This window comes from Suricata suricatta, chromosome 7, assembly GCF_006229205.1.
Source record: "Suricata suricatta isolate VVHF042 chromosome 7, meerkat_22Aug2017_6uvM2_HiC, whole genome shotgun sequence".
Taxonomy (NCBI): Eukaryota; Metazoa; Chordata; class Mammalia; order Carnivora; family Herpestidae; genus Suricata; species Suricata suricatta.
The window spans coordinates 143,955,733-143,972,568 of NC_043706.1; the positions used below are offsets into that span (position 1 = coordinate 143,955,733).

At 60.6% G+C, this 16,836-nt stretch overlaps 1 long non-coding RNA gene across 1 annotated transcript; it reads left to right on the forward strand.

The window, feature by feature from the left end:
• The first annotated feature begins 7,115 nt into the window (after positions 1 to 7,115).
• Positions 7,116 to 8,947, forward strand: LOC115297026. Its single transcript, XR_003911220.1, has 3 exons — positions 7,116 to 7,204; positions 7,592 to 8,256; positions 8,436 to 8,947. It is a non-coding gene; the product is annotated as an uncharacterized LOC115297026 (long non-coding RNA).
• Positions 8,948 to 16,836: the final 7,889 nt, after the last annotated feature.

Consider the following 16,836-nt stretch of genomic DNA (forward strand, 5'->3'; position numbering starts at 1 on the left):
CACCAGCTCCCCCCTCCTTCCCTGACCCCTCCCCACCAGCTCCCCCCACCAGTCTTCCTGTAGCTCCCTCCCCCACTCAGACTGAGGGTGAAGCAAAATGTCTTCCTCATTCCACCCCACCCCTCCATTTCTGGGGGTCTCCCTATAGACCGTGGCCCTTGTCACCCCCTGGGCCCTCCCACAGAGGAAACCCAGACCTGGGGGCTGGTGATGTGTGCTGATGTGCCCCACGCTGTGGGGTCCCCGGCTGGGTGGGGAGCTGGCTGGCGTCACACCAAGGGCCCCTCACCCTGGACAGGTGCCAGCTGGGGCAGGGCCCTGGTCACTGCCAGGAACGGGAGACGAGAGCAGGAGGCTGGCAGGCGGGGCCCCTCAGGGAAGGCTGCCGCTTCTCACTCCAGGGGGGGCATGTGATGGGGCAGCCCAGGTGCCCTCGGGTCGCCCCAGTCCAACCCTGACCCTGGAGCCCCGGGGCAGGAGGGGGCCAGGCCGCCAGGGGAGGCCCAGCCACGGTGCTGTGACGGTGCATTCTTAGAATTCTCCCGCCTGCCTCCTCCCTGCGCGCACTCGCTGACTCTGGACCAGCCGCAGCTACTAACAGGGGCTAAAGGTTGGCTGTGACGTGGAGCGGAGGCCGGGGGCCTGGGAGGGCTGTGTGACAGACAGACAGTCACAGGCAGACGAGACTCTGTGCTCCCACCTTCTGGCCGCCCCTCCCTGCCGCGACAGGAGCGCTGCCCCACTGCACTCGACATGTCTGTCCCTGGAACAGCGTGAGATTCGTGTGTCTGCGTGTCTGTCCCCTGGGCTGCTGGTCTCCACCCCTCGGGGGCGCCCTGAGCATGACAACACTCTCTCCTCCGGAAAGCCTCGCCCCCTGCTGCAGCCCCACTGCAAGCGCAGCTCTCGGCCCACTGCGTGCTTCCCGGCCCTGCCTGAGTCCTCTGGCCCAGGCTGCCCCTCGGGCACCGCCCTCCCCGCGCACGGCCTCCACCCCTTGCGCGTGGGGCCCCTCACCCCGGGAGCGGCACCCCACCCGGGACCCCTGCAGCAGGGGCCTGAGAGGCAGCGTCTTGGCCTGAGAGCCAGTGCCACGGAGACACCCGGACACCGGGCGAGTGGGGCCTGGGCACCACCCGGCGCAGAGGCCCTGGGCCCACTCACGGCCACGCAGAGGTGGGCCAGAAACGAGGCCGCGCTGCGCACCCCCCACTATCAGACTGACGGGGCCGACCCCCCACCCCTCCCAGCGCCCAGGCCCACCCCAGCCCCCTCGCCCTGGAGCAGGTGTGCCCTCACGATCATGCCGTCTGGAGGGGCCGGCCGCAGACCCCACCAGCTCCTGGAAGGGCAGAGCCCACCCCTGCGCCCGGGCGCCCCCGCCGCTCTGGTCTCAGCTTGAAGGGCGCCTCCGAGGAGGGCATCCTCGGGCACAGGCCCGCACCCTCCCTCCAGCGCGGTACTGGCTCGCCGCCGTGCCTCTTCCCCCGGACCCGCGGGGAACTGAGAGGGCCTTCCGTGTGTCTTATCATCGGTCTGGCTCACTCCACGGTAGTGTCTGTCCTGCCTGGTGTGCCCCACGGCCTTGACAAACGCACTGGTTAACGTAAGTTCTCAGCAATCAATAACGACCCACTGAATGCATGGATACCTGGCCCCGTTAGAAGGCCACCCTAGGGGACCCCCCAGCAGCTGTCCCATGAGGTGGATCTGGCCAAAAAAGAGATGGACAAAGGCAGGCTTGACTCCTAGGGAGCACACAACATCCAGTCACGGATAATGGCTTTAGGACTCAGAGCTGTTAGCACTCAAGGTCACTGTCATCACACAAGCTCCCTGCCTCAGAGCTCAAGGTCATGATCATCACACATGCTCCCTGCCTCAGAACTCAAGGTCATGGTCATCACATTTGCTCCCTCTCTTCAGAACTCAAGGTCACGGTCTTCACACATGCTCCCTGCCTCAGAACTCAAGGTCATGGTCATCACATTTGCTCCCTCTCTTCAGAACTCAAGGTCACGGTCTTCACACATGCTCCCTGCCTCAGGACTCAGGGCCACGGTCATCACACATGCTCTCCTACATCATAACTCAACATCACAGTCATCACACAGGCTCCCCTGCCTCAAAGCTCAAGGTCAGGGTCATCACACGTGCTCCCTTACCTCAGAGCATAAAGTCACGGTCATCACACGTGCTCTCCTACTTCAGAACTCAAAGTCATCACGCGTGCACGCCCCCTTCTCCCAGCCTGTCCACTGCAGCGGACCCACACACGGGGCGTTGCCCTCGACGATGTCCAGCCGCAAGTGGACTACAATGGGGTTCCTTCCAGATTTATACGTTGTCTTAAAAGGTTGCTCAGATTTTCTGGACCAACTCCGAGGTTTTCACTTGCTCCGGGTGGTGGCAGCGACACAGACCTGGGAGCCGAGCCCAAGCCACAGTCTGTTCACAGAGCTTCTGACAAGCAAACCGTGGGGTCTGGAGGCCAGAGAGTCCCGGGAGCCTCCACTGACTGCGCACTTGTTTGGAGTAAGGTCCATGCCGTCCGATGCGACTCTCCACAGCTCCGGCAGAGCTGCTCTTCGTGACGGCCCAGAGCTTTCTGCATCCTACTCCACAAGCTGATTCGGGTGCAGGCCAGTTCGAACTAAGGAGGCAAACAAACCAATTTCGTTGGAGGGTAAAACGAAAAGGTTTTTGGCTTCGCTGTGTCCCCTGTCCCATTTGTTGGGCCCAGTGCTGTGCAGTCACGCTGAACAGGGGTCCTCAGCTCCTGGGGTTCTGTCGGGACACTCCTGAGAGATGTCTGTGCTGCGCAGGTGAGCGGGTCCCACCCCACTCACTAGCAGGTGGCCTTGGGTGTTAGCTTCCCCAGGCTAGTGGCCCTTGAACCCCCAGCCCCTTTCTCAGCTGTGGTTTAACTGCCCAGGAGCCTGGCTAGCACCTGACACTGCGCCTCATGTTTTATTTAGTGTATTTTATATTTATGCTCTAACGTTCCCAAACGCTCTCATATACGCAACCCCATAAGACGAAAAGGCTGCTGTTGCTTCCGCTTTACATTTGGAGGAAGCCAAAGTCCAGCCGGGACAAGGGGATTGCCCAGGATCAGAATGAATCAGCGAGGCTAGAAGCAAATCAAGCCGCCAGGTACTTCCGCCCTGCCCTCCCCCCCATGCCAGGTGCCTCGTCCCTGATCAGGCGGGGACCTCTCAGCCCTGACGCCCAGGGCGGGTCCTACATCCTCAGGGGCCTCTAGACCAGGGCTGCCCTCGGTGCGGACCTCCAGGAGGCGCAGCCAGGAGGTGATTCCTGAGACAAGCAGCAGACAGCGGGGCTGGTGCCAGGGGACGGGGCCTAGGTGTCCTGGACCTAACTCTATGGACTTACAAACCGGGGTCAGACCACAGACAGGGGCCTGACCAGCAGGAAAACATGCCTGAGCAGCCACCACAAGACAACGTGCTGACGCACCCAGCAGATGGCCAGGCACTGGTCCCTCTCCCGGCGGGTTCCCAGGCACTTCTGCTCTGGCAACACTGCCCCCCTGCTGGGCGCTGGGACTGGGTCACAGAAACAAACACTGAAACTGGCCTTTCTAGAAGTCAGGAGCCCACAGCCTGGGGAGCACGGCGCCCAGGAAATGCTGAGCCTGAAGTCAGCCTGGCGCCAGCTCTGACTCGCTTCTCCGTCCTCCCCGGGTGAGCCTGGACCTAGCAAGTCACCGCGGCAAGGACCCCGGCCCGGCAGGCTGGCAATAAATGGGGCACCCCTGCGGGGGTCTGGGCTCTGACACCAGGGTCCCTGATCGGCCTTCCTCTACTGAGACAGTGCGTGCCACTCAGGCAGAGCCTGGTAACCCCAGGCCCCGCGTCCCCGGGAGCACACGGCGCAGCCGTCTACGCCACCCCAGTCACAGACACGGAGCTGTGCTCCGCTGCCTGAGCCCCGGAGACACTAGTCCTAAACTTACATACATGTGAACTTCAAAGCAACAGCCTCAAGCTAATTTTTAAAAACAGGCACATGAAATTCGGCTGGCCTCGTCCTCAGGGGCGACTGGGCGGCTCAGCTGGTTGAGTGTCTGACTCTGGATTTGGGCTCAGGAGGTGGTCTCGAGGTTCCTGAGATGGGAGCCCCGAGCTGGGCTCTGTGCTGACAGCGTGGGCCCTGCTTGGGACGCTCTCTCTCTCCCTCTCTCTCTCTCTCTCAAAATAAATAAATATTAAAAAAAAAATAAAGCAATTCTGCCATTTTCAGCAACAAAGCCAGGTGTGGTGGGGCCAGGCAGGCGTCCATCTGTCTGTTTCCCAGGGCGCGGATATGGCTTTCCGCACACCGGACATTTTCTGGGGACCCTCCGCGTCTTGCCAGTGCACACGAGCCCACCCGGAAGCCTGACTCGGGAGCAGAAATGACACACGTGCCTCCTCTTTCTCAGGGACTCAGAGGAAGAACAGTGTCAGCAAACCCAGCGCTCAGAGGGCAGCCTGTGCAGGTGCACGTGGGGTGGGAGAGGGAGGAGGGGGCCCTGGGGGAGCACGGGGAGCATCTCCCACCAGGTGTCACCTGGCCGGAGCCCTGGGTGCAGACAGGGGAAGAGGGGACCACACTGGAGCCGGGCGGCTGTGGGCTGGCCCGACAGGGAGTGCAGGGGTGGTGGGTGGTGGGCTGCAGGGGGCAGGCCGGCCTTGGGGCCCCAGGCTGGGGCCAGGAGCCCTGAGTCGTCTTCAAGTCCCCTAGACTGTGTTGAGCAATGGCCGCCAGACCTTCGCAGCCTGGGAACAAAACTCTTTATAATATGTCCCCTTGGCCACGTGACAGGGCAGCTTGGGGTGCGGGTGCCACTCCCGCCCCCCAGGGCCCAGATTCTGCTGAGAGGTATGCGTGCTGTCCAGTCATGCCCTCCGGCCGGGCACCAGGATCTCTCATCTTGGACTCCCTCACATAAGCACCCTTGAGTGCTGCCCAGGGGTCACTTAAGTCCCTGGCAGAGCAGTGACTGTCCCATGCCTGGCGCGGGTGGGAGAGGGAAACGTCCCCCCCAAGTGGGGTTCCGTACACAGGTGGGACCCCAAAGGTACCATTTGGTTTCACCTATGTGTGGACCAGACTATTTGTTTTTAATTTTTTGAAATGTTTATTTTGAGAGCCAGCGAGCGAGTGCAGGGCAGGGAGAGAGGTTAAGAGTGTGTGAGCAGGGCAGGGGCAGGGAGAGAGGGAGAGAGAATCCCAAGCAGGCCCTGCACCATCGGCCCAGAGACCGATGCGGGTGTGCGTGGTCTCCTCATGCCATGACCCGCGCTTCTCGGGCAGGTCCCCAGGGTGCAGCCGCCCAGCAGACACGTGACAGGTGTCTCCTGTGCACACCTGTGCGACCTGCCCCCAGCCTGAGTGGCCACTTGTGCAAAGAGCTGATTTCAGTGACAACAGTGCCTCCCTCCCTCTACCCCCCCAGCCTCTTCCAGGGGCCCCGCGTGAGCCCCAGCCCCGACGGCAGGTGACAGGAACCCACGAGAGCAGCGGTGTCCCCAGGTGCCCCGTGCAGCAGGTGGAGGGCAGGCACGGCCCGCCTCCTTCCCACCGGCATGGGCATGGCATGGGCGCGCCTCCCCACAGTGATGGCTGGGGTTGTGCCCGCCTGTGCCAGGAGCAGGATTGGTGCCCTGGGTACCCGAGGACGTAAGTCAGGTAATGATGCCCTCGGGGGCCACTGTGCTCCTTCTGGACACTGCAGCCCTCACTCAACGCCTCCTCCCACTGTGCCTCCAGGTGCTCCTCGAGGAGGGGGCTTCCCGTTGGGGTGCTGGCCAGGTGCCGTGAGCAGGACGGGGAGAGCCGAGGGTCCCGTAGGTGGCTGGGGAGCACAGGCTAGAATTCAGGGGCCGACACGCCTCCAGCGCTTAGCCGGTGCCAGCGAGTCGGTGTGCCCACAAGAATGTGGGCGCTGGGACCGTGGTGTTCCTCGGGCCCCTGTTCACACTAGCCTCCAGCTCGTGCGGGCTGCTGTGTGCGGAGCCAGGTTCCTGCAGCTCGGGGGTGCTGGGGGAGCGGCTGGGCCACTGGAGCCAGGCTCGCCTTGCCCAGGGTCATAGCCCACGGTCCACAAGGTGGGACAAGATCAGGCGACCCCAGCACCTTTGTGTCACGTGGCAGTGCTCCAGGCCCCGCCCACGGGGAGTGCGCAGTCCATCCCTTTAAACCCCTGCCACCTGGAACTTCCTGTCAAGTGACTCAGGCTGGGAAGTGCTTTGGGACCACCTTCCTAAGAGTCCTGAGCCTTCAAAAACCATGTGACACCCCACAAGTCACTCCCTAAACAGAGGCAGCACCTGCACCACAGCAGACAAGCCTGTGGTGCCAACACCCCACCCACCCCTGAGCCCCCTGCAGCCTCCCAAACCTCTGGCCAGGATCAAGTAAGAGTGCGGAATGTGCGAGAATGTGGGGAGCGGGCCTCAGGCCTTAAGTGTCTGACTTCAGCTCAGGTCATGACCCCACAGTTCATGAGTTCAAGCCCCGCATCGCACTCTGTGCTGACAGCCCGGAGCCTGGAGCCTGCTTCGCACTTCGGGGCGCAAACTCCGAGCGAGTGAGGCCGTTGGGCTAGGTGAGGCCGTTGGGCTAGGTGACAGCCCGAAGCTACAGGGGTCCCGCGTCCCCGTGGGCGGGGCCACAGGAGGGGGGAAGGGCGCGCTCACCTGCCGGGGTCGCGGTCTCTGTCCGGGTAGGGCTCACGGTTTTGGGTTGGGGTCTGGGATTGGGCGGGGGTCGGGGTCCGGGTCTGGACTGGGGTCTGGACTAGGGTCGGGCTCTTGGTCGGAGTCGGGGTCGGAATCTGGGTCTGGGTCGGGGTCTGGTTCCGGCTCCGGGTAGGGGTCCGGGTCGGGGTCGGGATTAGGGTCTGGGTCTGGGTTGGGGTTGGGGTCCAGGTTGGGATCCGGGTGCTGCGGCGTGTGAACGCAGCAGCCACTCGTTGCTGATGGCGGTTGGGGGCGGTCCGAGGCTGCGCGTCCTGGCTGCAGATTGGCTGGGGCTTCGGTCCCTCCCGCCCCCACCCCTCCTCCCCGCCCTGCCCAGCCGGGTCCTCTCCCTTCCCAGGCCCGCCCAGGCCCTCAGCCGGGGTGTTTGCAAACCGAGGCAAACAAGAATCCATTTATTACATTTTCTGAACTTGTTGTGTTGGCAGTAGACACAGGTGAGATGCGGTCAAGCCTTAAAGTCAGGAGGAGGAGGGGGAGGGGGGAGGGGGAGGAGGTGCAGCGTGGAGCAACCTTATGAATAGCTTCCTACCCTTTAAATTATTGTTCCCGGAGACCCTTGGCCTTGACCTTTTGTCTTGTAGGCATTAGCTTTTTACCTTGAAGGATACTTAGTGGGGCTAGGTGCCTTGGCTGGTTCCCGGGGCTGGAAGGAAGGACCACATGCTGGGCGGCTTAAAGGGCAAGAGTTTATCCCCCAGGGTCCTGGAGGCCGGAAGCACACTGTTGGGGGGGGCAAGGCCACTCCCTGCTCTAGCCTTCCGGCAATGCTGGGCGTCCCTCGGCTTGTGGAGGCCCCACTCTGGTCTTTCTTCCGTCCTCAGGGGGCCGTGTTCTCTGTGTGTCCCCCAGTTCCTCATCTTACAAGGACACCGGTCATACTGGGTCAGGACCCACCTGCTCCAACACGACCAAGAATTATCACTAATTACTTCTGCAAGCATCCTATTTCCAAATACCAGCACATTCCGTGGTCCTGGGGGTTCAGACGGGACCAAGTCTTTATTCGGAGAAGGGACACTGACCTCTAACACACGCCCAGAGCAGCCGCCCATCCTCCTTTGGTTCTGTTTCTTGGGCCATGGACTGTGCTCACCAGGACGGGAGGACAGGGCGAGGCAGCGAAGACTGCGTCCTGGGGATTGGCCTCGTCGCTGTGTTCAGGCTTATAGTGGGAGCCACGGCAGCACCAGGAGCTAGGTGCAGGGGTTTCTTCTAGAAGAACTGGCAGTATTTTCCGGGAACAGATCTAGCTTCTGGCCCAGCTGAGCTGGGAGCTGAGCTGGGAGAGCTCCTGGCTGGGAGGAGTCCTGGCCCACCCCAACCCCCCCGCCCCCAGGTGATGGGGACCTGGCTTCGGGGCTTCCCGCTCCGCCTGCCAGGAGCTGCCGGGAGCGCCAGTTCGGCTGCAGCTCAGAAATGTGGTGACAGTACCAATGCCATCAGATGCCAGCGCAGGCTGTTGGGGGGCTGGAAGGACTTGTCAAATGTAAGTACCACATTCAGGAGAGGAAGTCATGCCTTGACTGTGTCAGGGTGGGGGAGGGGCAGAAAGGACGGAGGGACCCACCTTATTGGCTTGTCAGGGACCAGAGTCTGGAGGGTTGACTCAGTTTAGAGAACACACCGGGTGCCACCCACCTCTGTCCTTCCATCTGGGCTTACCAGGTCACAGCGCCGCATCCTGGGAAGCCGGTGTGCCCGGGAGAGAGAGGCCTGCATGTGCCCCGTCACCAAAACAGAAAGCTTTAAGACAGCTGCTCATTCCTGACGGGTGTGTTTGTGAAATACTTGCTGCTGTCTGTCTACCTAAGTCGTATACTAGCCACGCTTTGCCTTTATTTGTTTATTTATTTTTTAATCAATCTGGCTAAGTTTTCATGCTTTTACTGTGCGGCACGGTGACGTCTTCAGAGCTGAGGGCTCCCGGGGGGGATGACGCGGTCTCTAGCGGCCCGGGCCACCACCCGCCTTAAGTCAGGCTTCCTTCTGCTGCGCCGTCGCGTCGTCCTCACTGTCAGTTAGCACTGCTGTGACACCAGCCTCTCTCCTGCTGCCCCTCACATCCGCTCTCCGATCTGCCTCGGCAGGGACAGGGCAGGCGGCTGAGTCACGCTGTGCCCACGCCCGGATGTCCTTAGCCGAGGATAGTGAATCGCCCTGTACCTGAACCTTGGGGATTAAGAAAAATCATTCACAGAGACTCTTGGTCTATCTCTTAATTATTTATCATTTATCCACATCCAAGTTAGTAGCATGTCGTGCAGTCAGGATTTCAGGAGTGGAACCCATGATTCATCACATGTACAACACCCAGGGCTCATCCCCACAAGTGCCGGCCTCCATGCCCATCCCCCATCTAGCCCACCCCCCCTCCCTCCAGCAACCCTCAGTTTGTTCTCTGTATTTAAGAGTCTTCTATGTTTTGTCCCCCTCCCTGTTTCTATATTATGTGTCCTTCCGTTCCACATATGGGTAAAGTCATATCATATTTGTCTTTCTCTGACTTATTTCATTTAGCATAACACCCTCTAGTTCCATCCACTTTGTTACAGGTGGCAAGATTTCATTCTTTTTCATCACCAAGTAATACTCCATTACATATATATATACACCACATCTTCCCTTCCCTTCCGCAGAGAGAGAGGGAGACGCAGAATCCGAAGGCTCTAGGCTCCGAGCAGTCAGCACAGAGCCCGATGGGGAGGCTCAAACGCACGAGCCGCCAGATCATGACCTGAGCTGAAGTCAGACACTCAACCCACTGCACCCCCCAGGAGCCCCAATACACCACATCCCCTTTGTCGATCATCTCCTGCTTCTTGGTCGTGATCGGACAGCCGAGCGCGTCAGTGACTTCCCGGCGGAGCAGAAACTCCCACACTCGGCGGCACAGGACGTGTGCCCTCACTGACTGCAGGGGAGAGAACGGAATGGCGTGCAGGGAGGTTTCAGGCACCTTCCACTCCAATCCCACATCAGACTGGGGAGTCACGAGTCCAATCCAATCATTTCCTGAGCTGCTTGCTCCCCTTGCCCCGGAGGTAGAGACACCGCACGCGGTGAGGGCCAGTCCCAGGCCCCTGCACACACTGCCCCCCTCCAGACCGTCACCTGTGTGGGAAACAAGGGCACAAGAGATGGCAGGTGAAACTGTCTCCTTATACGCTGCAGCCCGGTGACAGAGACGTGAGGTCGGCTGAGGAAAACCTCCCTCCAGGAACTCCCACCGTCTGGACGTTAACGCTTCCCTGGAAGGAAAGCCACCCTAGCTGGACAGCAGCCAGGCCTCCAGGACCTGAAGTGTCTTCTTTGGCACAGGAGAGCCTTCTGGGGACTTCCCGGGTCCCCGCCTGCCCCGGCGCTCTGTGTGTGTGTGTGACCAGTCCTCACGCTGGGCGCACGGACTTCCCGGGTCCCCGCCTGCCCCGGCGCCCTGGTGTGTGTGACCGCAATCCTCTCGCCTGGGTCCCCGCCTGCCCCTGGCGTGTGTGACCGCAGTCCTCTCGCCTGGGTCCCCGCCTGCCCCTGGCGTGTGTGACCGCAGTCCTCCCTGCGTGCGGTCACACGTCCCCGCGCTGTCATGAAACCAGCTGCTGCACCGAAGCCGTCTCGAGAATTCTCCCTTGCCGTGGCCCTGAACCCCAGCGTTTCCAGTATCTGTGCAGCAGGCCAGCAAACTACACATCGGGGGTTCCCACGGCCCCGCCTTGGGTTTGATAAGCTGGCTGGCGGCTCAGCTAACCTCCGGAAACTCCCCTGGTCTCCGGTACTTTTGGAAGGAGGACGAGCAGGACGGGCGGGGCGGGAGAGACACAGAGGGCGGGTGTGGGGGAGAGCTCGGAGCCTCCTCGCCTGCCCGGGTGCGCTGCTCTGCCCACCTCCCGGGGCCCCCCCAGCCCGAACTCGGGGGTGTCCGGGGGGCCTTCCTTCTGCCTGCAGGACTGATGAGGTCACTGGCCGTTGTCACTAAACCCAACTCCAGGCTCCTCCCCTCCCCAGAGGTCAGGGGGCGGGCCGGAAAGTTCCAGCCCATAATCCTGTGCCTGTGCCCCTGGCCACCCTCAGGGTCTTTCCAAATGTCACCTCCTTAACACAACCAAAACCACTTTGGTCACTCAGCACTTAGGAAATTCCAAGAATTTCAAGAGCTTTGTGCCGAAAATGGGGACAAAGACCAAATACATGTATTTCTGTTCATGTAGAAGTCACGGCACCACAGGCGGAAGTGTACAGGACCCATGAGGAGAGCACCGCAAGAGCTCACCCCAGGAGTCCGCAGGAAAGAAAGCGGACAAGAGGGGTGCCCGGGGGCTCAGTCCGTTAAGCATCTGACTTCGGCTCAGGTCATGATCTCCCTGTCCATGGGTTCGAGCCCCACGTCGGGCTCTGTGCTGACAGTCCGGAGCCTGGAGTGCTTTGAATTCTGTCTCCCTTTCTCTCTGCCCCTCCACCCCTCTCTCTCAAAAATAAACATTAAAAAAAATGTACAAGAAAAGTAAGGGACAACATGGGTAATTACAATGATGTATCAATACCAGGTTACATAGGAACCCCGAAGGAGCCTGGAGACCCAGAACCACCAGGGGAAGGAAAGCCAGAAGGGGGGTGCCTGAGGGGTCCCCTGGGGGAGCCTCGGGCAGACGGAGCAGCTCAGAGGCACCAGGTCCTTTCCACAGCAGGGGGCCAGCCGCAGGCTCCTTTTCTCCACCTGGAGGTTGAGCTGGGGACTGGGCTGCAGGCTCGGGTCCCAAGTGACTGCTGTCCTTACGAGGTGTGCCTGGGGACAACCGCATGAGGACACGGGATGAGCCGGCTGGAGGGGGCGCCGCGGAGACCAGCCAGCCCGCACCCGCGTCTCGGCCTCCAGCCTGCTGTCCCAGCCCCGGGTCTGTGCTGCTGTCGCGGCGGCCGGGCTGACTGGCTTCCTCCTGCGGAGTCACCCCGTGTCCTCTCTGCTGTGACCTGTCCACTCCTGGATACTCAGCCAAGGAAATACGTGGGCAGAAGCTTTAAGAAGGACACACGCGCCCCAGTGTCCTGGGAGCAAGACCCGGAGCCAGCGAGGTGCCCCCCTCGGGGCGGAGGGGTGGAGGGGCTGTGGCGTCCATGCGGTGGGACACTGTCCAGCCCGAGGGCGGAGGACGACCTGCCGCTGTGGCAACACGAGCGCATCACGTGAAGTGAGCGAGGTCAGACGGCGAGAGACAGGCTCTGCCCGATGTCGCCGTGGAATCTCAGAAATCAACCTGGACAGAGTCCCTCGGGCGCTGTCCCCCCCCACCCCCCCAGAGACAGCGCAGCCAAATCCCAGCCCCAGCTGCCCGCCTGCCTCACCCGTGAGCGGGTTTCCCACCCGTCCCCGTCCCTCCCCTTCTCAACCCTCCCTCTCCCTCCCCTACCCCTCCCCACTCTCCCCGCCCCTCCCTGTCCCTGCACATCTGGCAGCTTCTGACGCTCACCCCAGGTCCAGGATCTGTGCCAAGGAGGCCATGCGAAGGGGCACCGGCCCCCACGGGCAAGGAGGAAGCCGCATTGGGCCTCCAGCCCCTCAGCCCCCATGAGCCAGCCCTGAGCAGAGACAGAGGAGGGCACCCCCGGTGCCCTGAAGCCCTTACCCTCCCTTGCGGGCTGTTTGTTACCCAGCAGTAGATAGCGGGGGCAGGCGGGGGTGGGGAGCCCCCTCACCTCACAGCCTGTGGGGCTCGGGACCCCCCAGGCCCAGCAGGAGCATCGGGCCTTTGCACCAATTCTGGTGCCGGCACGCCCTCCGCAGAGGGTCAGCTGGGCTACCACACTGGGAGGTGCAAGAGCCAGCAGCTTCCCCCGGGCACCGCGCCTTCTCCTCTGGGTGGCACTGAGACCCCGACCCCGAGGCCGTTGCCACTCTGAGGGCCCCCTGGGTCCCCTGCAGCACAGGTCAAAGGCGGGCTCTCCGGGAGGGGTGGGCGGGGAGGAGGTGAATCAGAGCTAGGACTGTGGAAACACTCGGCTCTGGAGGCTCACACACGGGACGCCCGCAGGGCAGCAGGTCTCATCTCCCCTGCACGGCCCGTGCGCGCCCACGCTCCCGCCTCCCGCTCCGACTCCCTCTGGTCCCCCAGCATCGCGGGTGGGTGTGAGCCACAGCCCGGCTCCACTGGCCTCTGCCGAGAATGCCGGCCGCTGGCACACCGTCCCTCTGCTGCCCATCCGTGAGTGCTGCGGCTGTCAGCCTGCTTCCCGTGGGGCGGGGGGAGGGAGGGTGGCGGTCGCCGGCCCGGGTCTGCGTGTGGGGCCACAGCCTACCCGTCCCTCAGCAGCCGCAAACTGCGGGGGGAACACGGAACGCGCCCACTCGTTAGAGCGGCCAAGGGCAGGACACGGCATAGGACGCATCTTGTTGTTGATGCTGGACAGGGTCAACTGTCAACTGAAACGAAGACAGATTGAGAATGACTGGAAATAAAATACAGATAGCATTTGACAAAAAATCAGATGAACAAGGCAAAGGGTATTATTTTGAATCTAGGGTTATAAATATATGTTTTTTAAAAAATCAGCTCTTCCTTATGGGGTTAATACAAGCTTGAATTATATCAAGCTTGAAAAATTGAAAACACTATGTTCTAAATAGCCAGTTGCGCAAAAGATTTTGCAAATTACCTAGCGGGGCGGTTTGTGGCGCCATCTGGTGGCGGCACATGGAGCTACTTGGAGGGTTTTTTTCAATTTCTCTTGAGTCCAAGTCCACATGCTGAGAGCTTCCAGACTTGGGCCGTTTCCTGCTGGGCAGTAGCGTTCTCCTGGCCGTCCAGAGCCCACGTCCTCTCCCGCAGAATGCCTGATCCAACGGGAAGGAAATATCTCTGAGGAGAAATGAGCTACACCGAGTCGACACGCTGAGACTCCAGAGCCTGGAGACACCCATGTCTCTTCTAGGAGTCCAGTTCTCAGAACTCATCCCAGCGCATCTGATTCCTTTCCGGCCCTGCAAAACGAGTCACTGTTCTGCCATCTATATGTCCCCTAATTTTCATACTAACACTGCTGCAACATCAGTTTCCCCTTTGAGTTGCATTGCATATTAAGTAGGTGTCTGTACCTTAGCTTAGCACTGAAGCCACATGTCTGCCTCCATTTTCTGGAACGTGCTTCGACGGTCACCTGTAATGTTCTCAGGCCTGAGGACTTGCGCATGCTCTACAGCCTGGCGGGTTTGCAGGCGGGGCCTGGTGTCTGCCCAGGAATGCTTCCATCCCACCAGAAGCCCGCCCCACAGACCCCAGGAGCGTGCTATCTGATCTACACTGTTCAACGTCAAGAAGATTGTCTTCCCCTGTTCAAGTGGCCCTTCAGGTGCACCCGGCCTATGGGCTCTACCCAAGACGGCAGGATAAGTGCCCCCCTGCGTGGGAGCCATCGGCCTGTCCAGGCTGTTCTCACCAGCGATGCCAAGGGTGCAGAAATTCTACAAGTGCCCTCTGATGGAGCTCTTTGTTTTGTTTTCCAAGCTTGGCACAGGCCCTGTTTTTTGGTCCCGACATTTTCTCCTAGTACTTCATGTTTTTGGAGAAGCTCAGTAATGTTCTCTTGTCTGTGGACAGTTAGTTTACCCAGTAGGACAGAGTGTCTTTGAGTAGTCACCGGCTTCCACTTCCAAACTGCATCACCCCCACCTTTGCCGTCACCATCGTCCCCGTCATCATGACCATCCCTGCTGTGCCCATTCCTCCAGCATCACCACCGGCATCACCACCACCACCATTTACTATCACTGTCACCATCACCGTTATCACTATTGCTATCATTATCATTGTCACCACCATCACCACCACCACCATCACCACCAACACTATTATCACCATCATCGTCACCACCATCATCTCCATCACCACCACCACCACCACCATAACTACCATCATTACCATCATCACCCCATCACTATCATCACCACCATCATCGCCATCACCATCACCACCTTCACCACCGTCACCATCATCATCATCACCATCATGGACGCCATCCTCACCATTTACCTTAACCCTCACTATCTCCATGATCATCACCATCACCACCATCCAACACCACTTATGTGAGCAACGAACTCCTATACATCCTTCAAAGCCTGGTTCAAACAGCATCTCTTCCCTGAGCCTTCCTGCCATCCCTCTCCATGCCAGTGGGATTAGGGCACCCTTGCTCTGGGCCCACACCCCATCTTCAAATCGCTTTATCAGTTACCACATCTAGCCGGTCTAAGTGCACTGGTGTCAGGACCTCGGGCTCACTTGTCGGAGTTTACTGGAATCTCGCACTACACACAGCTCACAACAGAGGCTGTGACCCCTCATGGAAGACCTTTATTCCACAGATAGAGGCATTTAAGTGGGAAGGAGACAGAAGCAAGTGACCACTCAGCCCCGTGTTCTGGGCAGGGACAAAGGAGAGTCTGGGTCCCCTGGTGCAGAGCCCCTCTCCGCGTTTCTTCACCAGAGCACGAGGCTGAGGCTGGACCCTGGCCAGGTGGGGAGACAGGAGCTCCTGGAGGCCGTGGTCACTGCTCCGTGCGGTGCCCGCCATGCTGCCCAGCCCCTGTCTTCTGTCCCCATCCAGCCCTGCAAAGAGTTCTCTGAGGTTTCCCTCACGCTGCCCGGCCTGTGCTTCGTGTCACGTGGCTGTCGGACGTGGGTCCTCTCTGCATCCTGGACCACCATCCTGGACAGGATGCAGTTGAGTCACCTGTTAGTTCACCGTGTCTCTCCTCCTCCGGGCCACCTCTGCAATGACAGGGGCCAGCGCGTTGTGTCCACTTCATAATTCCGCTGCCCCTCTCCCTGCACGAGTGCAAACTCGTTCCGTGTCTTCCTCGGAGCTTCCCCGCCAGCACGGGGCCGGCCGAGGTCCACTCGGCTCTGAGCTCCCCCCGCCGCTCGCCTCGAAGGCCTGGACGTCCCCCCAGGAGCACGGTGCCGCCTGCGAGGCGGAGCTCGCTCCCGCTTTCAGGTTGAGGGGTCCTTCCCAGGCTTGGCCTCCCGCACCTGGGCTGCACCTGCTTGTCTCCAAACGGGCCGCCGGAGCAGCTGGCGCCGTGTGCCTGGGGACGGAGTGGCCACGGGTCTCCACACGCAGGGTGCAGTGAGGATGCGGCTGCCGTGTGTGACATCAGGTGCGTCTCCTGGCCTTCCGACCACCCAGCATTGCCCTCCTGCGGCTCCTCGGTGCTCCCTGGCGTCGTGGGCTTCCCGAGTGCTCGTGACCACGGGCGGGAAGGCCTTGATTAGCGTCGGCGAGGGGCCACTTTCCAGACTGACGCTGAGGAGAAGCTGCCTGAGACGCTGATGAAAACACAGAGCAAGATCCGATGTGAGAGGTGACGGGAAGGAGACGGGGGAGGGAGACATCCGGAAATAGCTCCTCCCCCTCCCTCCCCTCCCCCTCCCCCCGTCTCCTCCCTCCTCCCTCCCCCGTCTCCTCCCTCCTCCCTCCTTCCTCCCCCCTTCCCCCCCCTCCGTCTCCTCCCACCCCTCCCCCCTGGCCCCCTTAGTGCTCAGGGTCAGAACACAAACTCTGGGTCTTGTGAGGTGTGCGTGAGGCCACCTGTGGGATGTCACTCCTTTGCGCTTCACAGAAGGTGCACCTGTTTACCCCCCACCAACGCGTGGAAGAATCCTGAACATTCGAAGTCTCTCTCAGGGCGCCCAGGGGCTCCGATGCGTAGGTGTCTGACTCTCAATTTCAGCTCAGTTCATAATCTCGTGGTTCGTAGGTTCGAGCCCCGCATCGGGCTCTGAGCTAACTTGGGATTCTCTCTCCCACTCTCTCTGCTCCTCTGCTGCCCCCCCTCAAAATCAATAAATAAACAAAAAATATTAGAAAAGAAGGTTCTCTCCTTCATGATCTTGCGTTTTTTGTCACGAGCTGGTAACTCCCAGTAAGTCTACGCGGTAGTGCACCTCTGGATCGTGAAGGGGGTTGGAAGCTCCCCGACAGTGAGGAGGGTAAGTCTTACGTTCCCAGGGCCTGGGCACCTTCCCCGGCCACCAAACGGGCCTCGGAAGTCCAGCAGTCACTCGGGGCGAGTGTCCTC